Source organism: Fulmarus glacialis, unplaced genomic scaffold, assembly GCF_000690835.1.
Source record: "Fulmarus glacialis isolate BGI_N327 unplaced genomic scaffold, ASM69083v1 scaffold23786, whole genome shotgun sequence".
NCBI lineage: Eukaryota > Metazoa > Chordata > Aves > Procellariiformes > Procellariidae > Fulmarus > Fulmarus glacialis.
In genome coordinates, this window is record NW_009217798.1 from 6,717 (window position 1) to 20,422 (window position 13,706).

Sequence of the window (13,706 nt, forward strand, 5' to 3'; positions counted from 1 at the left end):
GAAGGAAGGAGATGAAGGAAAACGCAAGCAAGTAGATGACTTCTCTTCCTTTCATTCCTTCGCAATGAAGAGAATGACCTTTTAGAAGCAAGTTTATTCCTCATCCTATAAACAGAAGTAGCAGAAGGTGGAAAAGGTAAGAGTGAGAGGCAGCTCTTCTCTCTGAACAGTGTGAGTGGAATGCTGCTTGATCTTCCTCCATTAGTGAGCAACCAAAGCAAGGCTGCTTCAGCTAAGTCTTCCTTTCCTTCACCTTCAGAAGCTCACTATCATCCTACCTTTGTATCTAACAGAAATTATCAAAACTGATATACAGAGAAACAAACAAAAAAGAAAAAGCGACTATTTTTAATTTTCATTTAGACAAGTATTTTTTGGAATACCAACAAATACCAGCAAAACCAACACACTTGGTACCTCCACACAAGCAGCTAGAGCTCAGAGTGTAACAACAGCCTCATGTCAGCAAACAGAGCAAAGCCAAAAACCATCCAAGTTGAAATGTTTTCAGAATTAAAATGAACTTCCTAGATTCCACATATAAATCATTAGTAAACCCAACGTTCACACAACATGTCAATAATGAAAAATACTATAAAGTACTAGAAGTACTAAAGTACTAGATCATACCTAGGTTTTAAGCTATCCTGCAGGTGTTACTGCACAAACACGGGCATGCCCTTATGCATGGAAAGATGGACAAAAAAAACTCTCCAAAGGTTATTTGAGACAAAGCTATATATCCCAACTCTGAAATTTATTCTGGAAGTTTTCAAAATAACTGTTGTTTAACATTAAGACAAACACTGCAGTGACCAAAAAACAGTGTTGAGAGCGCAAACATTCAAGGACAGTAAAAAAAGTATTAAGGATTTTAAAAATCCCATTAGATACAAAAACCTGCAAGAGACTTCACAAACCACAGGGAATTGAGAAAACTGAAGGAGTAATTAAAAACACCCAAACAGGTACTACCAGAAAATAATTTAGGAGGAGCTTCTGGATATGGAAACAGCCGAAAGACCTGTGTGAACCCATTTCAGATTCTTTAAAATAATGCAAGAAAAAGGTCCAACCTGCTAAAAAAATCAATCTTTCATTAAAATAAACTACCCCGTAAGATGATTAGAAGGTAGGCGAACACTGTACCTCTTTTTATAAAAAAGTAGTAGGACCAATTCTAGGAATCATAAATCTGTGAGCCTTGTTCCCCAAGCTTCAAGTAATTGATGAAAATAATTAGAGTATTATAAACTCCAAGGATGACAAAAATAAACATGAGTTAGTAAAGTGTTAGGGAAGTCATATCTTTCTAATCTATTAGAAATTTTCATATATATAAATTAACCCACTTAGCTGCATATTTAACAAAAACTTCTTAATACAAGTTTTTTGACAAAGCCATTTGGAAAAATATGTTGTCCAGGGGTACACACTTTCTTTGATCAGAAACTGCCCAAAGGGAAGAAATAAGCAATAACCTTACGCGAAGTTCAAATAAAGGAACATATAGAGGTCCCCTGAAAATATTTCTTAGTAAATGTCAACATTTGAAGATATTGCAACATTAATTACTGAAAACTGTGGAAGAAAGAATAAGCAGAATGGTGCCTGGTGAAATTCAACATGGATAAATATATGGCAATTACATTGAATTTTGAACTACTCTTTCTTCATAACTGCAACCAATACAGAAAAAAAAAAGACTTGACCACCACCCAGACAGTTTGGTGGGATAAAGTAATCAAAAAATAATCCATACAAACTATTCAAAATACCTGTGTTCTCTTTCTGATTATCTGCAGTACTTGATATATCGAAAGTGAGGTCCAATATGCAAAAAAAAAAAAAGCAATGGTATTTGTGATCCTGATGCATGCTCGATTTGAGGAAAGCAATCACAAAAAGATACTGTAAAAGCAGAAGGATCCCAAAGACATGCAACCAGTGATAAAAGACTTTGAATGTCTTTCACCTGAAACAAGTCAAAAAGGACAGTGGGATTTTTTTGTTATTGTTATTGGTTGGGGGGGTGGTGTTTGGTTTTTTGTTTGTTGGTTGTGTGTTTGTTTGTTTCTTGGGGGTTTTTTGTGTGTTTTTTGTTTTTTTTTTTTTCCTTTTTTTTAAACATCAAAAGGAAATGTACATAAGAGGATATGACAGAAATACAATTTAATGTATGATGCATACAAAAAGTAGATCATCCAATTTATGTTTTAACAACAAAGAAAACCCCAGGAGAATGGTCAGTAAATTGAGGAATAACATTAAACATACAAGACACCACATACATCACATAAACCTGAGGAATTCATTGACACAAGACACTAGAACAAAGTTTAAGTAAGATTCAGAGATAATTACACATACATATACGCAATCAAAACAGTTATATTATTTAGGATATTTAGAAGTGTGTTGTAAGCCTTCATGTCAGGGTCATAAACCAATCGCTACCTGATAGTAATTAAAAAGAAATGTCTCCTGCAGATACAATTATTCCCCAGTGAAATTCCTCCAGAGTATTTTTCTACTGGCCGCAGGCAGAAGAAAACAAGAAAAAATTGTTTTAAAATGGCAACTTCCCTATTTCTATCAGACTTGATCCGGGCTTTTATAGGTGATAAACTTCTTTTAAATCATCTTTAATTTAGGGAAAAAAAAAAACCAAAACCAAACCCAACGCCCCCCAAAACCCTGGGTCATTTAACCTTTTTTGTTCTTTACAGAAGTTAAGGAAATTGACTATCCCCAGTAATATGCACTATGCATGATAAAGACCTTTTAAAAAACAAAATGACAACACAGTATTCAAAAGCCAAATACTAAGAAAAGAAAAAAACCTCCCCACTCTTTGTGAAACGAAAGTTTCCCAACATGAACCCTACCCATTCAGTCTAGATGTGAAGGGTGAAATGACATCCAAATGTAGTTAGGTTAACAGAAACAAAGGAAAGGCTACTTCCCTCCTTCTGCTGGATGAGTGACAGAAAGGAATGGAAATCAAAACCACTGCTGATTTTATTCCAATTATGAAGTAGAAAATGTTAAATATTTTACTAGTAAAAAGTAAATGAAAGAATTAGAAGTAAGATGTTAGACACAGCCTCACTTGCTAAACAACAATTTTCGGCTCACTTCCCCAAACGCACAGATTACAATTTATGGCCGCTATGAGCATTTAAGATTCGTCAGAGCGTAAAAAAAAAAATTGTAAGCTATTTTGTCCAACTCTGGAAATCTGAACTGGAAAAAGACTGAAACTGACCTGCAGTTGTAGCAAAGACACATTAAAAAAACCCATTAGATTTTAATTGACAACTTTCAGCAAACAAAATCGTACTAAACCCAGAAGTTATTTGAAAGCATACACTTAAAACAACAGCCAAACTGCATTTTTTTTTTTTTTTAAGAGTATTTTCTTTTAAATAATAAATTAGATCAAATGCAAGACAGAATACAATAAAAGCTGCCATGGTGGAATTGTACACCTGGAACTTTCATCTATCATCTCTTCTCTGCCCTACTTTGTATTATCAGATTTTTCTTACCATCAATAGCAGGTTGAAAGATTTGTTTACGGAACATTTATTGTCATAAAAACTGAGGTGGAATACCCAACTCAGTCATCAATAAAAAGTAAAAGACAGGAAATACCGTTAAGCACACTAAAACACAGTATTGCTAATCATTACAAATTGCAATAGATATTTAAAGTACACTATCAAAAATACCATTTTCTTGAAATTCTCCCAGAATAACAATTAAAAGCTACATGGAACACAAATGTAAAAGCCTTCTGATCTTTCTAAGAGAAGCCCTAACTCAGGATTTAATCAATCATCTTTGTTTTCAGTTCTCAAATACCATTTTCTGCAAAGCAAAATATCCCATCCCAGGAGGTACTCTGCCCTGCTAATATCGCATTGCTAATATCACAGCACCTGTCCCAGTCTCAGAGAACAGTACTCTGTTGATAGGTGGTGATGGCACCTGCAGAGTACTTACTGAGGTGTCAGACTGGGAAATAAGATCATAAAGGAATACATTTTTGAGATTTGAAAGAGGCGAAACTTATTTAATTGGGTTACGACTCTCCTTCTGCAAGGTGCAGGGTATTCTAGTACTGAGAGTATCTTAAATGAAAAAAATAGAGACTGTATCAATTCTCAACAAGTGTAATATTTGGGGGTAGGGAGGATTTCTATTTGAAAAAAAACTTACAATCATGTCTAAATAGTTAAGTTAATTACAAATGTAATTTGTGCTTTCAGTGTTGGAGTACCAGTTGTGACACTAGCAGTAAGGAATTCTAAATTTAGAATGACAACCAGTTTCTAAATCTCAATTTACATCAGTATCTTCAAAACTCTAACTTAATATTTGAACAAAATGTTAGAAGAGTACATAATGTAATACTTAAACACGTTGTTTAAAGAGGAAATCAGAATCTTCAGTTGTTTCAAATTGCATATATCACTATATAAAAATATTTCACTGTACAAATATTCTTTAGCATCATTTTAACAACCAGAAAATGTAACCCTAAAATACCTAATGTCCACATAGCAATAGCTCTTCTCGTACTCAAAAAGTAATCACACAAAATTCTTAACTCTTGACATAACTAGAAATCATTTAAATCAAAGGTTAAATAATCTGGTACAAATTCAGATGGTTTTATTTTAAGTGACTAGGAGTAAGTTAACTGTGGACATTGACTTGGGGAACACTGAGCTACAGAAACTAGACAACTTCAGATGTACTCTATAATTCCCACATCAAATGCAGTTCATATCTGCCCTCAAAAGCAGGAGCTTTCTGTTCCACAGCTGTTTACCTCCTGCCTCTTTGGCTTTTAAGATGGTTTAATATCTGGTCCAATATTTACAGGTTTTGCTTGCATTTAGTAACCTAAGAGAAAAATTCCACCTCTATTCCAGCTAGAAGGCCTTATGTAAACTCAATTAAAGCAGAAAGAATCCTGCACAACCCTCAGAGCATTTCACTGAGGAAACAGCAAAACCATACAGGCTAAAGGACTCGGCATCTATGTTACCAGACTGCCTGGTACAGCACTCAGCAGACTGCCTACGGTTCAAATAGGTATTTATTGTGCAGATACCGAACAGCAGAGAGGCAAATCACATCTTCAAGTATGAAAGAATTACACTTTAAGCATACTCCTAATTCAAATTGTCTGCTATTTTTACTGATTTCTAATCAGCCACAGAAGTTAGCAGGCACTATAAGTAGTTTTCTGTGTACAGTGCACTAGCTCCCCATGTGGACACACCTGATTAGCAATACATGTAAAGTAGCTTACAGAAGTTAGAGTGATCCTCTTATTTAAAGTGGAGCACACTAGCGGTCTATGAATTCACTCCTAACATGCTAATAACTTAAATTCCCATATTCTGATTTTTTTCGTAGAATTTCTGGCTTAAGAAGCTCCCTCCAGCTGCTCTCTGTTTCCCAATACTACCCTTTCAGTTGTGCCAACACAGCCATTTACATAGCCCTGTGGCTAATCTGAATTAATCCAGAATGAAAATATCCCCCTTTCCACCTAATTAATCTGGACTGTTTCTCCAGACTGATTCATCATACAACTTTAAAACATCACAAGGCAGAACTGCAGCTGATGAGAGCACAGCTCTGGTTGTGTCAGCATAACCATGACTATTGAAAGGAAATCTTGTCAAACAACAGCCAAACTTTTTTCCAACATTTAAAAGCCTCTCTGGAGCAAAACGAACAATGTGGAAAAGCAATTTTTATTGTAAGACCACGGCATATGTGGATAAACTGAGGATCCACAATCTGAAAATTCTTTTAAAAATGCAGCATACTCAATTCTCCTTTACTAAAGCAGGATAACACTATCAGCCCGAAAAGATGCGTATCAACGTAAGGGCTGGTGTTGTTACAAAAATTCAACAAACAGGCTAGGGGAGATAAAACCCACAAAACTCCAACCATAGCAAATTTGGTTGTTTTGCCTTTCAGTCTTCTAAAAAGCTTGTACTACTGACAATTTTACAAGATTTCCTTCCCATAATGAGTAGTCTTTCAGTTTCCTGGTAAGAGTGATGGATGTGTTCTTTCATGCTCCACCCAAAAAAAAAAAATCATCTGAGTAGCTATTTGTAAAACTAGTTCTCTTTTGGTCAATATCCCATAACCACATTTTTACATACAATGAACATGTAGGCAATCAGAGTGTTCACTGAGAGATCAGAGGTCAAATAGCATGCAGAGCCTCAAAGAAAGAAAATGGATACAGATGACCATGTGCGGGCCTTGGAGCAAAAACAATTAAGTGATAGACACACTAGACCTCTCTGTAAGTACTTGTACAGCTAGATCATAACGCATTGCTTTTATGACTGGTTACTGCAGTCATACCTAAGAACTAGGCTACTGACAGCAATAAAGAATTAAATCTCATCTCTAACAGACCAGTAATACTGTACAACTTCAAGAAAAGTCTCATTAACCATTTTGTTCAAAGTGAGTATTCGAGATCACTAACACAGTGGTAACGTTGAATTCTTAGAGTAATGTGGCACTACAACATGAACCTAAGTGTGCCACATTTCCCATTCTTTAGCGACAAAGCCTAATTAACTGGGAGCTAGAGACTATTACCAAAGGAGGCTTACCCCATGCGTTTCTTGTTCACAAAACACAGGAAGTATTTTTTGCTATGCAAAATCAACATAGCAAGTAAGAAGGTAGAGTACGAAGAGTTGAAGGAAGGAATAATTTAAGAAATTATGTTCTTCAGGGAGGATGCAAGCACAAATAGATTAGCTTTTATCAATTACGGATTTGCACTAGCCTGATAGCTTCTAATAACAGAAGGAATGTGAAGCTTAATTTCTTTTACCCATCTCAACCACAGTGGCTCTACTTGCCTCTTGTTTGAAGAGCTGCAGGAAAGTTTCTTGGCGTGTACTCGCATAATATGAATGCAACATCTTTCCTCCCTTTCTCAAAAAATCTGCTACCTAATGTTTCTCTTTTGAAAAGTCTTTAGAAATTATTATGATTTTTGAAAACTGTTTAACAATCACCTAATCAGAGCAATTATTCTTCAAAATCCAAGCTCCGTTTCTGACTAATAGCTCACTTGCCTCTTGACAGGAAACATTCAACCTTTCTTTTGCTCTGTTCTCTATTAATTCAGTTTACAAATAGTTGAACTTGAATTTGGCATGGACTTGTGTTCTGAAAGGCTAATGCAGAATAATATACCATACTGCTTTGTGTATCTACTTTAAAACTAATTTAATCAACACACTAACATTCAATATACACAGAATTAAGCCAGCAGTTTAAAACTGATACCAGTTGTGATCAGCAGAAAGCAGACACCACAAACAGACTTTCTGCTGTACTACCACAGACAGCAGACTTCCCCAGGCATTTGGTACATAACTGAACAAAAATTTTATTAATTTAGGATTCCTTTCATCTGCCGTAACAGGAGTTTTATTTGCAAAGTTTATTTTAAGCTATTAAAACTGAGCCATATTTTTCTTTTCTGGATGCCATCTTGCTTTTTTCAAGAAAAAAATGTATCAAGATAATTCAATTAACATATGTATTTTAGACAACTTTTATGTTCAAAATGAAGGCTACTAAAAAAAGCATAGTGCAGTGTTCAGTTCCTAAGACTCTGAATTGTTTCCACAAACTAATCACATCACAAGTACATTAAAACCATAGATTGAATATTACCCCTTTGAAAAATACCCAAGTGTATTTAAGATCATATGACACTTTCCACTGATTGAGTAAAACTGTTCTTACATTGAAGACTCCTATTCAGCCACCTGAACTCTGCAGCTTTAAAAAAAACATACCAAAACAAAACAAAAAACCCATCTTCCAATAAGGAACTCGAAGAAAAGTTTTAGTCAGGCACTAGTAATGATGTTTAATGGTTTTACCTCTTGAAGCAGTTTCTTTGGAAGTAACCAGCATTTCAGCGTTTGTTGAAGCTGGGTGTTTATAAAAAGCAATCACCATTTTATATAGAAGTGTTTTGTAACTAAAATGGCATGGACTCCGCCCTAATCTGTGTGGCAAGTTTGGGAACAGCATACATTAAAGGATTTCGCAAGTCCTACAGAAAGCATTAGTTTTGAGAGAAGTATCTCAAGCAAGAAAAAAATCACTTTTTTATTGATAACTTTATTAATAACCTTTCCAATATTATGAAATTTAGAAAAACAATTTAATGCGATGTGCACATTTTTCTATAACTGACACAATGAGTTTTCTTGGAAGTCACTTCACATACAGAGTTTAGCTTGCTATTGGAAGAAACTGGCACATTATAGAAGTGAGCAATAATCACAAGCATTTGTTTTCATCACCTTCTTGAAATACACATTGAAACAAAGTGCTCTCTGCATGCTGACAGAAGGCACGTTGCATTATGTAAGAAAAACTAAGAAAAAAACCCAAACACTTTTTCTGCATTTTAAAAAAAAAAACCAAAACAAATGTTCCAAATCAAATAATTCCTGCAGACCTCAATATTTGCCTGCTATAAAACTAATGCCAAAGTGAAAAGGCTGGAGTGCAGGATAAAAGTTTCCCTCTATTTTTCCCAATAAAGTGATGGTCATGCGTTGTTTTCTTATAACTATTTGGCAAAATGAAGACATATGGGGGAGGGAAAAAGTCCAAGTGCGAAAGTTAGGGTTTTTTTAATTCAATAGTTTGCAATGACTTTTTAATGCCACTAACACACTCTCTCTCAAGAAAACGAAAAATAAAAGTCGGGGAGGATAAGATGCCTATTCTGCAGTTTGAGATTTAATGTGTTTAGAAACACACACACCCAATACTTCACTATTATTTTTCACAGGTTCTCTTGGAAGTCCCAGTAACAAACTTCAATTGCATCTTTGCTCTCTACAATTCAAGGAGACTAATACTTTGCTGTTGCCTCACTCAGAAGTAGCACCAACGAAAACTAAAAGAATGCAACAGTGTTGTGTTCCTCACCATACAAGCCCTTTTTGGGAAGGTAGCTTATCCTATATGGTGGCGGTAAGTAGACTTTTGACTGCTGTCCAAGAAAGAGAATACTTGCCATAATTTGGAAAGAGGCAGCAAAAAGTTGCATCAACTTCACACGTGGACTTAGCCACCACTCTCGTCCAGCTGGGAAGACACTCCAAAATAGCCCTGCCCTTAATAATACTGCTGTTGACATGGCTGAGAAAAGACTAGTTGACTCAAGGAGATTAACCTCACACTTCTTTTGTCTTCTGTTGTGAAGGAAGGTCTCTTAGCCCAGAAGTCATAATTTAATACTTTAAATTTATCATGCATACAAAGACAACAGGAGCCTTGTTATGACACTGGAGTGTCAAAGTTTTTCCAGTTCCCTTCACCCACACCCTGCAACGCTTGCTTCACCTTTGCCTCACTTCCAGGCCCCTTTATAGAAGCATTTCTCTGCACAACATATTTGGTTCACTATACTTTTGTTCAGTGTAAGATTTATCTTGTTCTCTGCAGGCAACACCACACTTTCAGAAACGATGTACAGTCATTTGATTAGAATAGCACATTCTGAAAGATGTGGACAAAGACACAGAAGCTGACTACAAGCATTTTTCCCAAAAAGATGAAGCATTAAGCCTAACGAGTATTGTGAGACGATACAATGAACTTATCATCAGGTTCAAGTCATTTTAGCTTATATTAAAAACTTCAGTGAACCTGATCATTTAGCTCTTTTGTTCAGTGTGAATGCTATCTTAACACCAGTATTCTCTTTTCAACCTCATTTTATCACAAAAAGCATTTTATAAAGAGTAATAGTTAAGTTGTTATATAATAGTTAAATTTCTTGATAGTGTATTTACCAAACTGAAACAAAAACAAAACAAAATTTAAACAAAAAAGACAGTATAGTTTACTAGGGGAACAATCTTCCAGATATGAGTAGATCAGATACGATCCAACATCAGAAGCTATCCAGACTCAAGCCCTCCTAAGTTATGTGGGAAACTACTGTAATGGTAGTACTATAAAGTTGATGTATTTTACTATTAAAAATAGTAGATGTTTACACACACTGTCTTTTGCTCCGTATTTAACTGTTGCCACCCACAACCCTTGAACTTAGTAAGACTTTCAACAGCTGACACAGAAGCATGGTGAACAGAAACATAATACTTCCAAGTCAACTTGAGCCTCATCAGTTCTTAAATGGAAAGCCAATAAAGGAAAAGAGTCTGAAGCAGTTTATCTTGCACTGAAAAAAGCAGTAGCTCACATGCTCCCAAATTCTCCTGGCTAGAATTTGTTGGGAAGACAGAAAGAATTTAAAGAATATTTTTCTAAAAACCCAAACAAAAACTCATTTTATCTGATTATGTTACCATACTTCAGGCAAATCTTCAAAGATCTGACTTGGTAGGTCAGAGCGTCTATACTTAAGTAAGGTTGAACATCTAAATTTCATTTTGTATTTTAGTTTGAAAGAAAAAACAAGAGGCTACCTTTTTATTCCCCCCCTCAGTTGCCCAAATACGCCCCCCCCCCAGCCCCCACCAAAAACACACTACGCTATTTTCTCACGACTGTGGAATATTCCTTACATTCAAGATCAGAAATGCACTTCAGTCCTGATGTGTGAAAGTCTTTCCCGGCCCCATCCTCATTTTCTTTTAAGAAGAGAATGTCATCACATTCAACTTTAAGAACAGGGCTGTTCACCAGGGACTAGGACAAGGTCAAATTCATTTCCAGTTGTCATCAGAACCAGGATATGAATTAAGCCTCCAAATACATATTAGTTGAGTAATACACACAGCCCTCTTAAAGGTTTCTTTCCCTCCCCCTCAGCTACAAGCATGGATTTATAAAAAGAGAAGCCTCTACAGGCACAACAGGTTGGACATAATGAAGCACTGTTTCTATAGTCCTCTAGGTACCAACTTGAAAGGATGCTTTGCTAGTAGCAATGATTGGAGAACACTTCTCCAGAGACCAAAGAAAAAGTAATTCAATTTCAGTTGATGAAAACTAGTATCTAGGAATGGCTGTTTTATAGACATTCTTTTTAGCTTCATATTACAGAAATGAATCAAGACTACATTAATTCCAGAAAAGTCTTATTACCAAAAAACAAAGAACTTCCTTGTGTTACTCACAATGAACTCCCCAAGCTTTCTGATTAACACAAAAAGCAAACAGATCACTTTTTAATGTTTGTTGTATCTTTCCTTACTGCTCTATAAACAATGGAAAGGGGGGAAAAATTTGAGGTATCTTATAAAATAGAGTTCAGGAAAACAGGTTCAGAAAACTCCAGATCAAAAAAAAAAGATAGCAAGTATTATCCAAGAAATGCTTCATTTGTAAAGCAATGCAGTGTTTCAAGTTAAGCCTGTGTGACCTTGTTTCTTGCATATTATCATTAACGCATCTTAAAAAAGGTTGCTTTCTGATACAGGAGAGAGGCAAAGAATTTAAGAGACTCACCTAGAGTACAGAAAAGCAAAGATTTACCCAACCTCATTCAACTGAGGCAAAAGAATGGATGATATTCCAGTGGGAAAAAAAGAAAAAAAACCCATCCCCCCCCACCTTTCCCTAATGTAAGAGGGAAAACAGAGTACTGTAAGAGCTGACTAAAAGCCATACCACTAGAGTTCTCAGTTGAGGGGCAAAAAAATAAAAAAAAAAAAAAAAATCTAAGACTATCTATGAGGCAGGCCAGATAATCTGGGCACTGCGTGTTTAAGTCAGAATTACAGTCTTCAGTTAAACAAGTCAGATTTTGTGCAAGACCTAAGCAGTGAGATTACTCCAAATATAGCACGAAAGAGACACTGTATCATGTAGTCACTGTACAGTAAATCAGAGGCTACATGTTTGGTCATTACCTCAAACACTTTTGTTTGGTTTTGATTTTTTTCCTCCAGGAACCCAAATGAAATCTATTCCCTACTTTTACACTGTTTTGTACTTACTGCTGGTAGTAGAGACTGCATGTTCTGGTTGGAGTCAGCTATAGTGGCTAGGTAAACCAAGTTTGTATGCAGCATCTGCTGGTATCTATCAAAACAAACAAAAGCAAAACAGATCTTAAGTCACAAATACAGTAACATCAGAATTTACTTTAATTCTACACATGTAAAGAAAGTTACCTATGTAAAACAAGATTCAAGAGACTTACAAGAGGACCATTATTAGGAATCCTAAGCCTTTTCCCTCACACTTACCTATTACCCAATCTTTCCCAATGCCTCCATCAAATCTGTGCCTATATCTTCTCTACAACTTCTGTCTTGCTATGCAAAAATCTAAAGCTGGGTGACATTGTTCTCACCTATTTCACTTCCTGACCTAAACTAAGTCACCAGGAGACATATACAGTGTGTGTGTGGCTGTTTGGTGTAATTTCCATCACAAACACTAGGGAATTATGTTCCCAGATACAAGATACCATAGATTTACATGAATCATGACAAAGAACAGTGCAAGCATTTCATCAGGACCCTGAGCTTTGGAAGTTTGCTATGGAATGATTTTTCTGCTACAGAACCACATTCCAGAGTCTCAACATCCAGCCCACAGTCACAGAAATAATCTTGAAAGCAGGAACAGATTAAGAATACATAACTATAGGCTTGCAAACAGCTTAATATAACAACTGTGCTACAATAAAAGCATTCCCTTAAAGCAAAAATACCTACTATTTATGACCCACCTCCTACTCCCAGACTATCAGTTCTCTTAGCAAGGGAAATGAGCCATACTGTGACACCCCGTCTGCTGTAGGACCCCATATTTGTCCAATTACAAGGGTGCCATGATCATCCCATGCCAGAAAAGAGTAATGGGAAAATAATATTCTTTAATAAATCACTCCTTCCACAGTTCTCTTAGATCACTCTCCAGAGACTCCACTAGACAGCAAGTCCACATGGGATATTCTGGCAAGTCAAACTTTTATGACAAGCTTGTTCGTTCTTGGGCAAGTGGTAAGCGGGTAGTTTTCAAACATGCCGTCAGGAAGAAGAAAGGTCCATTCCTACATGATTTTGAAAGGTTTGAGAAGAAAACTACCTCTTTCCCAAAGTGTAATTATGATGCAGAGGAAAAAGGTCTTGGTTATACAGTCCCCATTTTTATGGGCGTCACCATGACGACATCAACTTGCAGTAGGCAAGTTGCAACATTTCAGCGACAGCAGTGATAGTCATACGGCAAATAAAATAACCATAAATTGTAAGTGTATTATCTGCAGCAATACTTTTATGTTCTTCACAGCACAGTTCTCCTACAAGGTGAGCTAAACAAATCAATAATGGTGATCTAGACGGAAATTCACCCAGTCCACAGTAGATTTGGATTAATGTCTTACTGAGAGCATTCAGACGTCTTTCCTTTGTTCTGATAGTCCATTATACACTGAATAAGATGGTTATTTTCATCCAACATCTGAAATAATAAAGAAGAAGTTTGGAGTAAATTTCATGTTCTTTGTGGAAAGAAACTGAAGATAAGTTTGGGTCTTGCTCCTCTTCCCAGAGTTTTTAAAAACAACAACAGAAAACGCAGTATTCCAGAAAGTTCTACTTTAACCAATTATTTATAGAACACACTTTTGCTCCTATTTTCCCCCTCCAGTTAGTTTTACAGCTTTCAGTTTAAGGGTTTCATAT

General features: G+C 35.9%; 1 long non-coding RNA gene across 1 annotated transcript in view; it reads right to left on the bottom strand.

Moving 5' to 3' along the window:
* Positions 1-13,428, bottom strand: part of LOC104078259 — a 14,927-nt gene extending 1,499 nt beyond the window's left edge. Inside the window, exons 1-2 of the long non-coding RNA XR_683534.1 lie at positions 13,406-13,428; positions 12,009-12,093 (exon numbers count right to left, since the gene is read on the bottom strand). This is a non-coding gene — a long non-coding RNA (uncharacterized LOC104078259). The remainder of the gene's footprint in view (positions 1-12,008; positions 12,094-13,405) is intronic.
* Positions 13,429-13,706: the final 278 nt, after the last annotated feature.